The sequence below is a fragment of the Rana temporaria genome, chromosome 1 (genome assembly GCF_905171775.1).
Source record: "Rana temporaria chromosome 1, aRanTem1.1, whole genome shotgun sequence".
Lineage (NCBI taxonomy): Eukaryota > Metazoa > Chordata > Amphibia > Anura > Ranidae > Rana > Rana temporaria.
In genome coordinates this window covers 183,805,846-183,818,517 of record NC_053489.1, presented here as the reverse complement: position 1 = coordinate 183,818,517, position 12,672 = coordinate 183,805,846, and the positions used below count along the sequence as shown (strand labels likewise).

The 12,672-nt window shown below is 46.4% G+C and overlaps 1 protein-coding gene across 6 annotated transcripts in view; it reads left to right on the top strand.

Annotated features, from left to right (window-relative positions):
- Window positions 1-8,168: 8,168 nt before the first annotated feature.
- The window catches only part of CCDC62 (coiled-coil domain containing 62), a 45,419-nt gene continuing 40,915 nt past the window's right edge, over window positions 8,169-12,672 (top strand). For 5 of the 6 annotated variants that reach the window (XM_040347328.1, XM_040347327.1, XM_040347329.1 and 2 more), the window contains exon 1: window positions 8,169-8,252. The gene's annotated coding sequence lies outside the window, so the exon portion shown is untranslated. Of the gene's footprint in view, window positions 8,253-8,389; window positions 8,460-12,672 lie in introns of all 6 variants that reach the window. The other variant, XM_040347326.1, reaches the window with a different exon arrangement.

The following is a 12,672-nucleotide window of genomic DNA, read 5'->3' as shown; positions in this document are numbered from 1 at the left end:
GTGGGAAACATTGGCTCCTGCTGCTGTCAGTCAAAACCTGTCAGTGGAGGGGCAGGGTTGAACCAGGCTTGGCTCGGGGATCAAGCACGCATGACTGCCCCATTGAAAGCAGCTTCCTATGGGGTGCACTTGGCGGGGGTAGAAGCCAGGAGCGCCAGCAGGGGACCCAAGAAGAACTCCTATTGGTCACGGGCGCTTCCATCTTCTCTTGCTTTGGATTGTGGAAACTTTGCTCGGCCACAATGACATCACTGCGCACTGGAGTCAAATCTTCATTGCACAGAGCGGTGTCGTAAATGTATGTTGATATGCGCATGCCCGGCTCAGTGTATACGTTAACAGGCAGGGAGAAGCAGCTATAAAAGAAGAGACCATTAGGGTCTCTTCTGTCATAAAAATCCTATCTGTAAGCATTTTTGTTTTTTTAGGTTCAATTCAGCTTTAAGACTAGAGAAGACCCAGGAGATGGAAAAAGACATGTTGAAAAAGCACGGTCTCCATCTGCTGGCATGTCTTGATATTGCAGCTTCGATTCACATTACTAGAAAATAGTAGTTTAGGAGCACATACACAACATTGACACTGCAGGCTGCATTCTCTGACCACAGGTGAAATCTACTCAGTTTTTTTGGGGTGAGAAAAAAAAAACATTCCTTGTATGTGCGAGTAGTTTTTCTGCTGCTGTCACAGATCTTTTGAGGCTATGATTCACTGTGCAATACTTAACTAAATCCAAAGGCAATTCTACAAATAAGAAGATTTTTTTGGCTGATGTGCTTGAGTCTAAAAGTGCACCCTTAGGTCAGATTTAGATGGGCAGTTGGGGGCATATTGTATGCTGCGTTCTATCGATTGCCCCCACCCATGCTAATTGATGTGGATAAGCGCATCTCCTCTGCCAGATATTGTATTCTAAAAACCACCACCCACAGCTATTATAATGCTCAAACAGTGGCTGCATGCGATTGGATGTAGGCACTGTTTGGTCAACACTTTTATGGTAGAAGGATGCTGACAAATTCTCTGTGTATGGCCAGCTTAAAGTGGAGTTCCACCCATAAATATAACATTACATCAGTAGTTTTAAAAAAAATGTCATTAGTCCTTTATGAAAAAAAACATTTTTTTTAGATGCCTTCAAAGTGTTGTTGCTAGGCAGAATAGTTAATCTTCCCACTTCCTGCACCTAGGTGCTTAATGCTTCCTAACCTACACCGCACAGACTCCTGGGAATGTAGTGGGTGTAACTTTCCAGGAGTCTGTGCACTCCCCAGTCTCAAAGAATCATGTGACTTGGACAGCACAGGTGCTGAAACCTGATCTGACACTGCTTGTGCAGCACTGAGCATGTGCGAGATCTGCAAGGCTGAAAACCAGGAAGTCATACAGTCTGGCTTCATGATGCCCACACTTAAGATGGCCCCAGTCAATTTCTATTTTATAAAGTGTCTAAATGCTGTAACAACCTAACAAAACGGACCTTAGTTTACAGACTAACTTTACTAGAATACATTAAGCTTGTGTATTACAGGGGTATTTATATTTAAAAAGTGAAATTGTGGCAGGAACTCCGCTTTAAGCTTGCTGAAAGATGTGTTGGAGCCTAGTACCTGGCTGCGTTCTGTCCTTCCTTTTGCTGGCTCATATGTCACAAATGTGTCAAAGACAACAGAGGAAACCACAGACATGTCTTCCAACTTTATGACATGAGAACTAGGGGCTGCCTTTAGTATCCTTGTGCCCAGTCTGCCACCCTTTGGTATATGGTGTGCAACCCTCAGACCAGTGGCGGCTGGTGTTCCATCGGTCGAGGGGCGGCAGAAGGACCTGACCCCCTCCGTAGCTCCAGCCCACACCGCGCACACCCACACCCCCCAGTCGTGGACTCATTTACCCTGTGCTGCCCCCAGACTGACAAGTTGGAGGATGCCCCCTCCATCTTACAGTGGTGGCTGGTGGGTCAGTCAGTCAGGTTTTCCCTGCATCTCCAGCATCATGGCGGCTGTGTGTCTCCTTCTCCTAGACCAGTGATGGTGAACCTTGGCACCCCAGATGTTTTGGATCTACATTTCCCATGATGCTCAACTACACTGCAGAGTGCAAGAGCATCATGGGAAATGTAGTTCCAAAACATCTGGGGTGCCAAAGTTTGCCATCACTGTCCTAGACCAATAAGATCGCTTCCTGAATGGCCAGGAGGAGAATCGGTGTGACAAAAGCAAATATTCATACATGCTTTAAAAAAAAGAAAACCCCATTGGAATCCATGCTTCCAGCACCCACTAGCCTCAAGTAACATGCTCCGACTTTTGTATTGTCTTCTGCATATGCCCAGACAGAAATGTAGCATAGTCACACTCTGAGTCTTATTTTCTCTATTTTTTTTTCTTTCAAATTATTTTATTTTCAGAAATAAAAAAAATTACAATAAATCACAATACGTATCAATATGGACATAGCCTAGTAAATGTCAGCAGGAACTAAAAAAGACTTTCAGAGAGAGGGGGATAGCAAATCTCCCCCCTTCAGATTTGAGAAGGAGAGAAAAAAAAATCATACATTGTAAATAAATATGTTAGTATTAATAGTTAAACAATGAAAAAAAAAAAAAAAAAAAAATATATATATATATATATATATATATTGATGTAAGAGAGAGAAAGAAATCCTTATATAATCGAACTAAATAGAAATAAGGATACTTATAATCTTCTGGTGCCCCTATCGGGTTCAAACTGCACCAGGAGCGGAATCCTTTCGACATACTGAATTACACTCTGAACCAAACCCTATGTTGCTAGATTAAAATAAACAGGCCTTAACCACTTGAGACCCGCGCTATTGACAAAAGAGGTCAACAGCGCGGCTCTCAAGTGCCAACTGGACGTCTTTGGACGTCATTTAAAAGCATTACCCGCGCGCGCCTCTGGGGGGCGCGCAGCGGGTAAACACTGTCCCGGCGCATCACGTGTACCTGGTGGCCGCGATGTCCGCCGGGTACACGCGATCGTCGGTAAGACAGCAGGGACGTGGAGCTCCACGTGCTGTCAGAGGAGAGGAGACCGATCTGTGTCTCTTGTACATAGGGACACAGCATCGGTCACCTCCCCCAGTCACCCCCCTCCCCCCACACAGTTAGAACACACCTAGGATACACATTTAACCCCTTCCTCACCCCCTAGTGTTAACCCCTTCACTGCCAGTCACATTTATACAGTAATTAGTGCATTTTTATAGCACTGATCGCTGTATAAATGTGAATGGCGCCAAATTTGTGTCAAAAGTGTCCGATGTGTCCGCCATAACGTCGCAGTCCCAATAAAAATCGCAGATCGCCGCCATTACTAGTAAAAAAAAAAATAATAAAAAAAAATCATAATTCTGTCCCCTATTTTGTAGGCGCTATAACTTTTGCGCAAACCAGTCGCTTATTGCGATTTTTTTTTTTTTTTACAAGAATATGCCGAAAAATACGTATCGGCCTTAACTGAGAAAAAAAATAGTTTTTTTAAAAAAGAAATTGGGATATTTATTATAGCAACAAGTAAAAAAAATATATATTTTTTTAAAATTGTCGCTCTTTTTTTGTTTATAGTGCAAAAAATAAAAACCACAGAGGTGATCAAATACCACCAAAATAAAGCTCTATTTGTGGGGAAAAAAGGACGTCAATTGTTTTTGGGAGCCACGTCGCACGACCGCGCAAATGTCAGTTAAGCGACGCAGTGCCGTAAGCTGAAATTTCGCCTGGGAACGAAGGGGGTTTATGTGCCCAGTAAGCAAGTGGTTAATATCTAAAATCAAAGGTTATTATTTCTAACCCTAAAAATTATCTATATAATAATAAGGATAAATCCCCTTCAAAACATCACTAGGCTGCCCTAAAGAAGGGGAGAAAAATAAAAAGAAAGCGGAAAAAAGTCGGAGAGAAAAAAAAGGGACAAAGAAGAGAGGGAGGAAAGGGGATAAGACAAGCTATATACCTAATTTACAGTGTTTGCGGGAATCGGAGAGGCATCCTGAGTAAGATAAATACCTATATATCTGGCCCAAGGTCCCCAGATCGTTTCAAATTTTAAAACCGTATCATTCAAAATGCTAGCTAACTTTTCTTCAGTCATTATCCAAGAGATTTAATTTTTTGGCTTCCAAGAAAGAGGGCTTATGTTTTTTCCAATTTTTTGCGATTGTAAGCTTAGCTCCTGTAAGAATAAAGTGAATAAGGTGTTTATTGAACAAGTAAATAAACAACAATTTCCAATGTACAAGCAGATATTAGAACCGTTCAAATGTACATCATACATATATAGACATTTGTCCTTCATGCACCACTTAACCAACGTCTCCCAGTATCCGCCAGATACTACTCCATCCTCCCACTTGTTTTCTCTATTAAGTATACAGTTTCTGACAACCCCCTTGATCTCATAAGTTCATAACCACTGCTTTAGTACAATGTGTGTAGGCAAAAGACACATCTCTTGCCATGCCACCAGTAGCATGCCCATGAAGACCTAATAAGCAAAAAATGATTGACTAAACCCACCCATTGCTTTTTTTCCATCAAGTATTGGCCTTTTTTGATCATCAGAAACTCAATATAAGAAACATGGCAGATAAGGAACCCAGAACATACATTTAAGCGGTACACAAAGTCAACATAGTATGGCAAATGACATAACCTGTGGGGCCAAATCTCCCGAACCTTTAAGAACCAATAAATGGTATCATATTTTGAAAACTTAAAGATAACAGATTGGCACTAAATTACATAGTCAAGTCCCATAACACATAAAAAAAGGAAAAAAAAGCAGAATACAAAAAGGTAAGTTTAGTCTCCCTCACCCACCATTGAGAGAGGCCAACAGAAAAAGAATAAGCCACCTCAGCAATTTCTTCCTCTTTTTTACAGTACATATATATGTACCAGGGTTTTTTCTTGCAGCATACATTTTTTTCATAACTTCTTTGGTCGACCATGGCAAGGCCTGTTCTGAGTAGAACCTGTCCTGTTAAACCGCTATATGGTCTTGGCCACTGTGCTGCAGCTCAATTTATGGTTTTGGCACTCTTCTTATAGCCTATAGGTCATCTTTATATAAAGCAACAATTCTTTTTTTCAGATACTCAGAGAGTTTTTTGCCCTGAGGTGCCATGTATGAGAGAGTGAGAGCGATAACACCAAATTTAAAAAACCTGCTTCCCATTCACACCTGAAACCTTGTAAAGCTATTGAGTCCCATGACATTGATAAGGGAAAATGGCTAATTGGGCCCAATTTGGACATTTTTACTTAGGGGTGTACTCGCTTTTGTTGCCAGCGGTTTAGACATTGATGGCTGTGTGTTGAGTTATTTTGAGGGGACAGCAAATTTACACTGTTATACAAGCTGTACACTCACTACTTTACATTGTAACAAAGTGTCATTTCTTCAGTGTTGTCACATGAAAAGATATAATAAAATGTTTACAAAAATGTGAGGGCTATGGTGACTTTTGTGAGATATTGTAAAAGCCTAAGCACAGCAATATTAATCAGGGAGTGAAAATTTCCTTGTCCACAGCTCCCGACAGGCAGACTTTAGGATCTAAGAGAACCTTGACCATGTGTACAGTTGAGATGGTGTCAGTCCCATGCTTCCAATAATGGAATAGTTTGGGACATCACCATATCACAAGAATAGGACTGTCCTCTCTGCAACACCTAGGGCAAATGGGTAAATCCCTTCTCACCCGCTTAATGGCCTTTTGAAACAATAATGTGATAATAAGGGTTCATTCAGACAGGTGCTGACACCCTGTCCTGTGTGTAGGCTGCCTTTGTTATTGCACCTACATGTGCCCCAAGTAGCCTGCAGGCAGCCTATAGAGGTTAATGCAGATGCAGCGACTGCATGGACACAGCCATATGTTAAGGTTTTCCATGTGTGCAGGACGCACGCACAGTTGCGTTCAGATCCGTGCACCCTCTTTTGCATGCATGTCAAATATTGGCAAACGACTATGTACGTGCGGTCCCTGCATCTGCATCCATCTCTATAGGCTGTGTGTACAGCGTGGGGTGGACAGAGATGCAATAACAAAGGTGGCTTGCACGCTGGACAGGTGTCAGCTAGGGTTACCACCTCATCCCTTTAAATCCGAACAAATATGAATTACACAGGTTCTGTGGCTGATTAAGATGATAATTAAACTTCTTGGTGCCGTATATGCATAACATTTTCCTTAGAACCTGTGTAATTCATGTGTTCGGGTTTAAAGGGATGAGGTGGCAACCCTAATGTCAGCTCCCATCTGAAGGAATGCTAAGAAGGTTTGTATATAATAGGTTTAGTGACGTGTAAGGCCTGATTCCCACCTATGCATTTTTAGATTTGCACTGCAGTCCATTTAACATGGTTTCCTATGGAACACGTTCTGTAGTGCAAATCTGCAAAAAGCACTAAAAATGCATAGGTGTGAATCAGGCCTAACACTTTTGATTAAAGAGTTAAACATTGCATTTATTATATAAGCCATCTGTCCAAAATGAGGGATGAGGGACAACTGAGAAGGAGAGAGGGACAGTTGGGAGGTATGACCAGAGAGCACAGTGAGGGACGCCGGTGTCCTATCATTATGGGCCCCCTATCAGATAGTGCCCGGCCTGGACTGCGCAAATCGGAGATCACGGAAATCTCTGAGAATGAACATCTGTTTCATCAGCTGTAGTTGGAGCATGCGCAGTTAACACACCGCTCGTTCCCGATGCTTATCCACGCCACTCGCTCTATCAGATGGGGGACCCATCAAGATAGAACAGCGCTGCCCGCGCTCAAATACAGCAAGAGGTGGATGTTTTTTTCTAAGGGGCGGGTGTATTATGCTTATTCAGTGAGCGCGGCCTCTTACAATCATATTCGCCCCTTTGATAAAACCATCCGCCCCTTGCTGTATTGAGTGAGCGCGGCCTGCGCTGTTCTATCAGCGAGCGGTGTGGATAAGTATAATACACCCGCCCCTTAGAAAAAAACATCTGCCCCTTGCTGTATTTGAGCACGGCCAGCGCTGTTCAATCTTGATGGTTTCCCTATCTGATAGAGCGAGCGGCGTGTTAACTGCGCATGCTCCAACTACAGCTGATGGAACAGATGTTCATTCTCTGAGATTTACGTGATCTCCAATTGCGCATGCGCAGTCTAGGCCGGGCACTATCTGATAGGGTACCCATATTGTTAAAACACCGGCATGCAGCACTCCAGGAAGTGTGGAATGCTAAACATTCTTCAGCACGCTTAGATCTGCAATGCAATTCGCTGACTTATGCTGCGGGACAGGTAAGCATTAAAGTGGAGGTTCACCCAAAAAATTTTTTCTAACAATACATTGAGAAGACTGATTACACTGTGGGTATGCTGGGTTTTTTTTTTTTTCGTACATACCTCGTTATCGCCGTTTCATCCCTCGGCTTCCGGGTATGATTCTTGCTGGACTGGGTGTTCCTAGTTGATTGACGTTCCTCCGACCGACGCATACTGCACGTCACGACTTTCCGAAAGAAGCCGAACGTCGCTGCGCAGGCGTTGACCAAAAACGAGCTCCCCCCGATTGGCGAAAGGAGCCAAACGGCATTGCGCATGCGCAGTATAGCGCTGACTCGCCGTTCGGCTCCTTTCGCCAACCGTGACGCGGCTTACGCGACGGGGGAGCTCGTTTTTGGTCAAAACGTCAATCACAGACATGTTAGGAACGCCCACTCTCGCGGGACTCGCAACCCGGAAGCCACGGGTGAATATGCTGTACAAAGGTATGTACAGCATAAAAAAAAAACAAATAGCCTTAATCGTATTGTAATGTGGGGGGCCAGTGTAATAATAAAAAAGTAGTTTTTAGGGTGAACCACCCCTTTAAGCTTATAGGACTGGTACTTTGGACTTTGTTATTTTCATAGTTTACTGCATGCGCTTTTTTGTAATCTCTTGTGTCTGTAAGCTCCATGAGCAGGGCCCTTCTATTCCTTCTGTATTAAACTGTATTGTAACTGTACTGCCCCCTTTATATTGTAAAGCGCTGCAAACACTGTTGGCACTATATAAATCCTGAATAATAATAAAGCCACCATTTTCCTGTAGTCTGCTATATTAGTAAATGTAGATCAGCCTCTAGTGGACAGTAGCTGTTCAGTGTGTCTATGGCATTCATAACCCCGCCTACTCGCCTTCTTGAATAGTGCTGGCTGGAATTTGATGTAATGAAGATCTCAGAAACTCAGAGTGAGTATTGATTGCAGATGTCTGTTTTGCTGCAGAGCAGATCTCTAAGCTGCTTCTAGATCCAGTTAAGCAGAGAGAGCTTGACCCCAGCCGTCATCAGCCATAATTAGACAAGTTTTGTGCTTTTCCTAATACAGGCTAGTTTGTATGGCTTACCACAAGACAAGTTCCACAGCAGAGGAGTATGCTGCTGCTTCCTGTAGTAAGGTAACAAAACAAGTCTGTGTGTCAGAGAGGTTTTCCAATGTCACTGGACTGCTTACGCTTTATAAATGATAAACGTGCATTATGGCTGGCCATAGACGGACGTTCATTTTCCACCCAATTCAATTCATTTTTAAATCAACTTTTGTACTTGCAGGGCAATCCACAGCTTGTATTTTGGCTGATTCGGCAGACATTCTTGAAAGCTGTGTGTGGCACTGAAAGCAACAAAAGTACATTTAATAACTGACTGGAAAGTGGAAAATGATCGATGCCGTGGCTGATTAATACGGTAGGCGGCAGTGGAGATTTCACCATCCACACTGAATCAATACATTTTCTCTTTTCGTCCGTGGACGAACACAGCTTCCTTAAATCTTGACTTGTGGGTTATGTTCCATCTATTAGGAGAGGACTAGGCAGACATGTTAGATATTTAAATACATGTAACTTTAACAGAGTTGAACAGCCCCACCCAGGGGGCGGTCCCTCTGGTCATAACCCCTCACCCTGCAGCTCAGTTTTTTGTCTGCCTAGTAGAGGAGTAGGACCTGGCTCCCTTTGGTCCCAAGGTCCTGAAGAATTTTTTTTTCTTATTTTATTTTTGAGAAATCTTCTATCAACTGCCGGCTGGGTGACAGGCTGGATTTTATAGATCCTTGTAGTCTCCCCAGTCCGGCCATCGAGCGTGAGCAGACCTTAGCTATGCACTGGGTCGGCCACGACATACCCCATGGATCCAGGGGTGGCCGGTGGGCTACATGCTCCGGGGTCCACATATGACTGGGCTGCTGTTGTCTCAGTCATGCAAAAACGGGTAAATACGGTTCCTTCTGCCTCGGCAGGATGGAACAGCTGGGCATTCCTAGGATTAAGGGGTTCTTCTGTCCTCCCTTTCCCTGCCCTCTGTCACTTTTCTCCTCCTGCCTTGCTGTGACCGGGATATGCCTGTGGGTGGTCTCCAGGTCCCGGTTGGGGACCATGGAGGTGTTGGGGCCAGCTTTCTGTTGGGAGGGGGGGTCTGTGGCGTTAGAAGCCTCAGCCGTGGCCTTCTCGTCCACATGGCGGCCTTTTGTCACCATTTTGGTCGCACCGACACATTTTTTTACTATGCTGCTGTTTGCATTGTTTTTTTCATTGGCAGCGATTTTTCCGCGGCCACGCTGTGACGCAGGTTGGCGTTGCGGGCGACCATTTTCTTGTGGTCCGCCTTCTGTTTTCTGAGGCGTCTGGCTGCCATTATGGAGTGGGTTTTGGCCTCTAGCGCTGGCTGGCTTTCTAAACGGCGCGAGCAGCACAATTCACCTCACAGGAGGTTTTCTGTCATACACTGTGTGCGGAAGCAAGGCAGCAGGCAGCGCTGAATGGTCTCTTGCTGGGTGGTGAGTCTCCTGGGTAACCCCCCCCCCCCCGGTCTGTGCAGCAAGAAGGGTGGCCCTTCTTGCTGTCAGTGGGCATTGTGGAGTCAGTAACTGGCCTTTCTTCCCCAAACACTCCAGAGGCAACAACCGGTGCCCCTGCACCTGCGGTTCCCATGGATACCTTGTCGGCAGTCCTGGAGTCCTTTGTTGCCAGGGTGGAAGCGGCGTGCGGCCGTAAGGGGGATAAAAAGTGCCCCCTCCCTCAGCCATCTTCAGGGGAATGCTCTTACTCAGAGTCGGGCCTGGCTGCGGCACAGGACCCCGGTTCTGGGGTGTCAGAGGATGCAGACCAGGACCTCCCTGGTGAGGAGGACCCCTCGTTCGGGTCAGAGCAAGACAGGGCACTTGTGAGTGCTCTTATCAATGCAGTGAGGGACTCTCTCAAGCTGGAGGATACAGCTGAGACTTCCACGGAGGGGTACGTTTTTCCTTATGTATCTTACTTTGATAAGTTCATTGATAAGGAATGGGAACGGCCGCAGAAGGCCTTTGTGGTGCCTCAGCGCTTGGCGGTCCGTTATCCTTTCGAGGAGAGCCTTTTAAAGAAATGGGCTTCTCCCCTGGTCGTTGATCCCCCGGTCTCTCGGTTAAATAAAGTAACCACTCTCCTGGTGGAGGGGACCCCTGCATTTAAGGACCCCACTGATAGGAGGTCCGAATCGGTGAGCCGCTCCATGTTCACCATGCTGGGGTCAGCTTTGCAGCCTATATTGGCTGCGACTTTGGTGTCTCAAGGCACTCACTGAATGGGCTAAAATCTTGCACCAGACAGTGGGGGAACATCATCTTCCTCCTGAATGCGTGAGACTGGCCGACCAGTTGGTACAGGGACTTGTGTATGTCTGTGATGCAACCCTGGATGCGGCCCCTTTAATTTCCAGGGCCTCTGTATCTGCCGTGGTATTGCATCTGATTGTATCGGATTTGGCTGAAATGCTGGACGACATTATTAAGGATGTCACTGGAGGTAAGAGCACGCTTCTCCCTCAGTCAACTAAGGGGAAGGAGCCGCGCCATAAGCTGGGACCCTCCGATTTGTCAGACTGCCTTAATGGGGGCAGTGCAAGACTTGCTGAGGTGCGGGGTAATTTTACCTGTGCCACTGCAATAAAGGTTTCAGGGATTCTACTCGAATCTGTTTGTGGTCCCAAAGAGGGACGGAGTCCATCCAATCTTGGACCTCAAGGCCCTCAATGCCTTTGTAAAGGTTCGAAAGTTCAGGGTTTGGAATCAATTCGTTCAGTGGTTGCTGCACTCCATTTTCTGGCGTCCTTGGACATCAAGGACACATACTTGCATGTCCCCATCTGCACCAGGCATCAGAGGTTCCTGCGCTTTGCGAGAGGCGAACACCACTATCAATTTGTGGCTCTTCCCCTTGGCCTAGCGTCAGCACCAAGAGTTTTCACCAAGGTGCTCGCCCCGATTCTGGCTTTGCTTAGACAGCGAGGCATTGCTGTCGTTGGCTACTTGGACGATCTTTTTCTGAGTGCGGCTTCTGGCTCAGAATTAGAGGAGGACGTGTTTATAGCCAGTCAGACCCTCTGGGAATTTGGTTGGGTGTTAAACATTCAGAAGTCGGTATTGGTACCGACTCAACGTCTGGAGTACCTAGGTTTGATTCTGGAATCCTCAGAGGCAAGAGTCTTCCTTCCCTTGGAGAAGTTTCAGACATTCCAGACTGTGGTGAAGTTGTTAAAGTCCCCCAAATGGTCGTCTCTCCGTTTTTGCATGCGAGTCCTGGGCCTCATGGTAGCCTCCTTCGAGGCAGTACCAAAAGCTCAATTCCACACTCGAGTCTTGCAGAAGGAGATCCTGGCCAAATGGAACAAATCTCCATTGTCTCTGGATCGTCAGATTCAGGTAAGTCACCTGGTCAGGGCCTCTCTGATTTGGTGGCTGAGATTCCCGGCTCTTCACTTCCGGGAAGTTGCTCCTTCCCTTCCAGTGGACTGTGATTACGATGAACGCCAGCCTCACAGGTTGGGGGAGAGTCTGGGGAGTCCTGTCGGCCCAGGGTCGCTGTACTCCGGACGAATCCTGCCTGCTGATTAATGTACCAGAACTTCAAGCGATCAGGCTGTGTCTCTCCTCGTGGTCGCAGAGGCTACAAGGGCGTCCAATCAGGATCCAGTCGGACATGCCACGGCGGTGGCTTATGTCAACCATCAGGGAGGAACATGGAGCTCGGCTGCGGCGTCGGAGGTCACTCACATCCTGCAGTGGGCGGAAAGGAGCGTGCCGGCTCTATCGGCCGTTTACATTCTGGGTGTAGAAAACTGGCAGGCGGACTATCTAAGTCGCCAGATGCTGGACCAAGGGGAATGGTCGTTCCATCTGGAGGTGCTTCAACTCCTTTGCCGGAGGTGAGGCATGCTGGACGTGGATCTCCTGGCTTCTGGACTCAATCGCAAGGTGTCGAGGTTCGTGGCCAGGTCCAAAGATCCCTGGGCAGGCGCGTTGGTGGCCCCGTGGGGTCGGTATCGGCTAATTTATGCCTTTCCCCCACTGAAGTTGCTTCCTCGTGTGCTCCACAGAGTAGAGGCCGAGGGGAACCCGGTGGTTCTAATCACTCCGGATTGGCCCCCGGCGTTCCTGGTACGCGGACCTCGTGCATCTAGTGGCGGATGCGCCCTGGCAGCTGCCAATACGGGAGGACCTTCTGTCTCAAGGTCCCATACTTCATGCTGCTTTACAGTCGCTGGCTTTAACGGCATGGCTATTGAAAGACAGGTACTAAGGGACCGAGGTCTGTCGGATTCGGTCATTTCAACCATGCTGAGGGCACGAAAGTC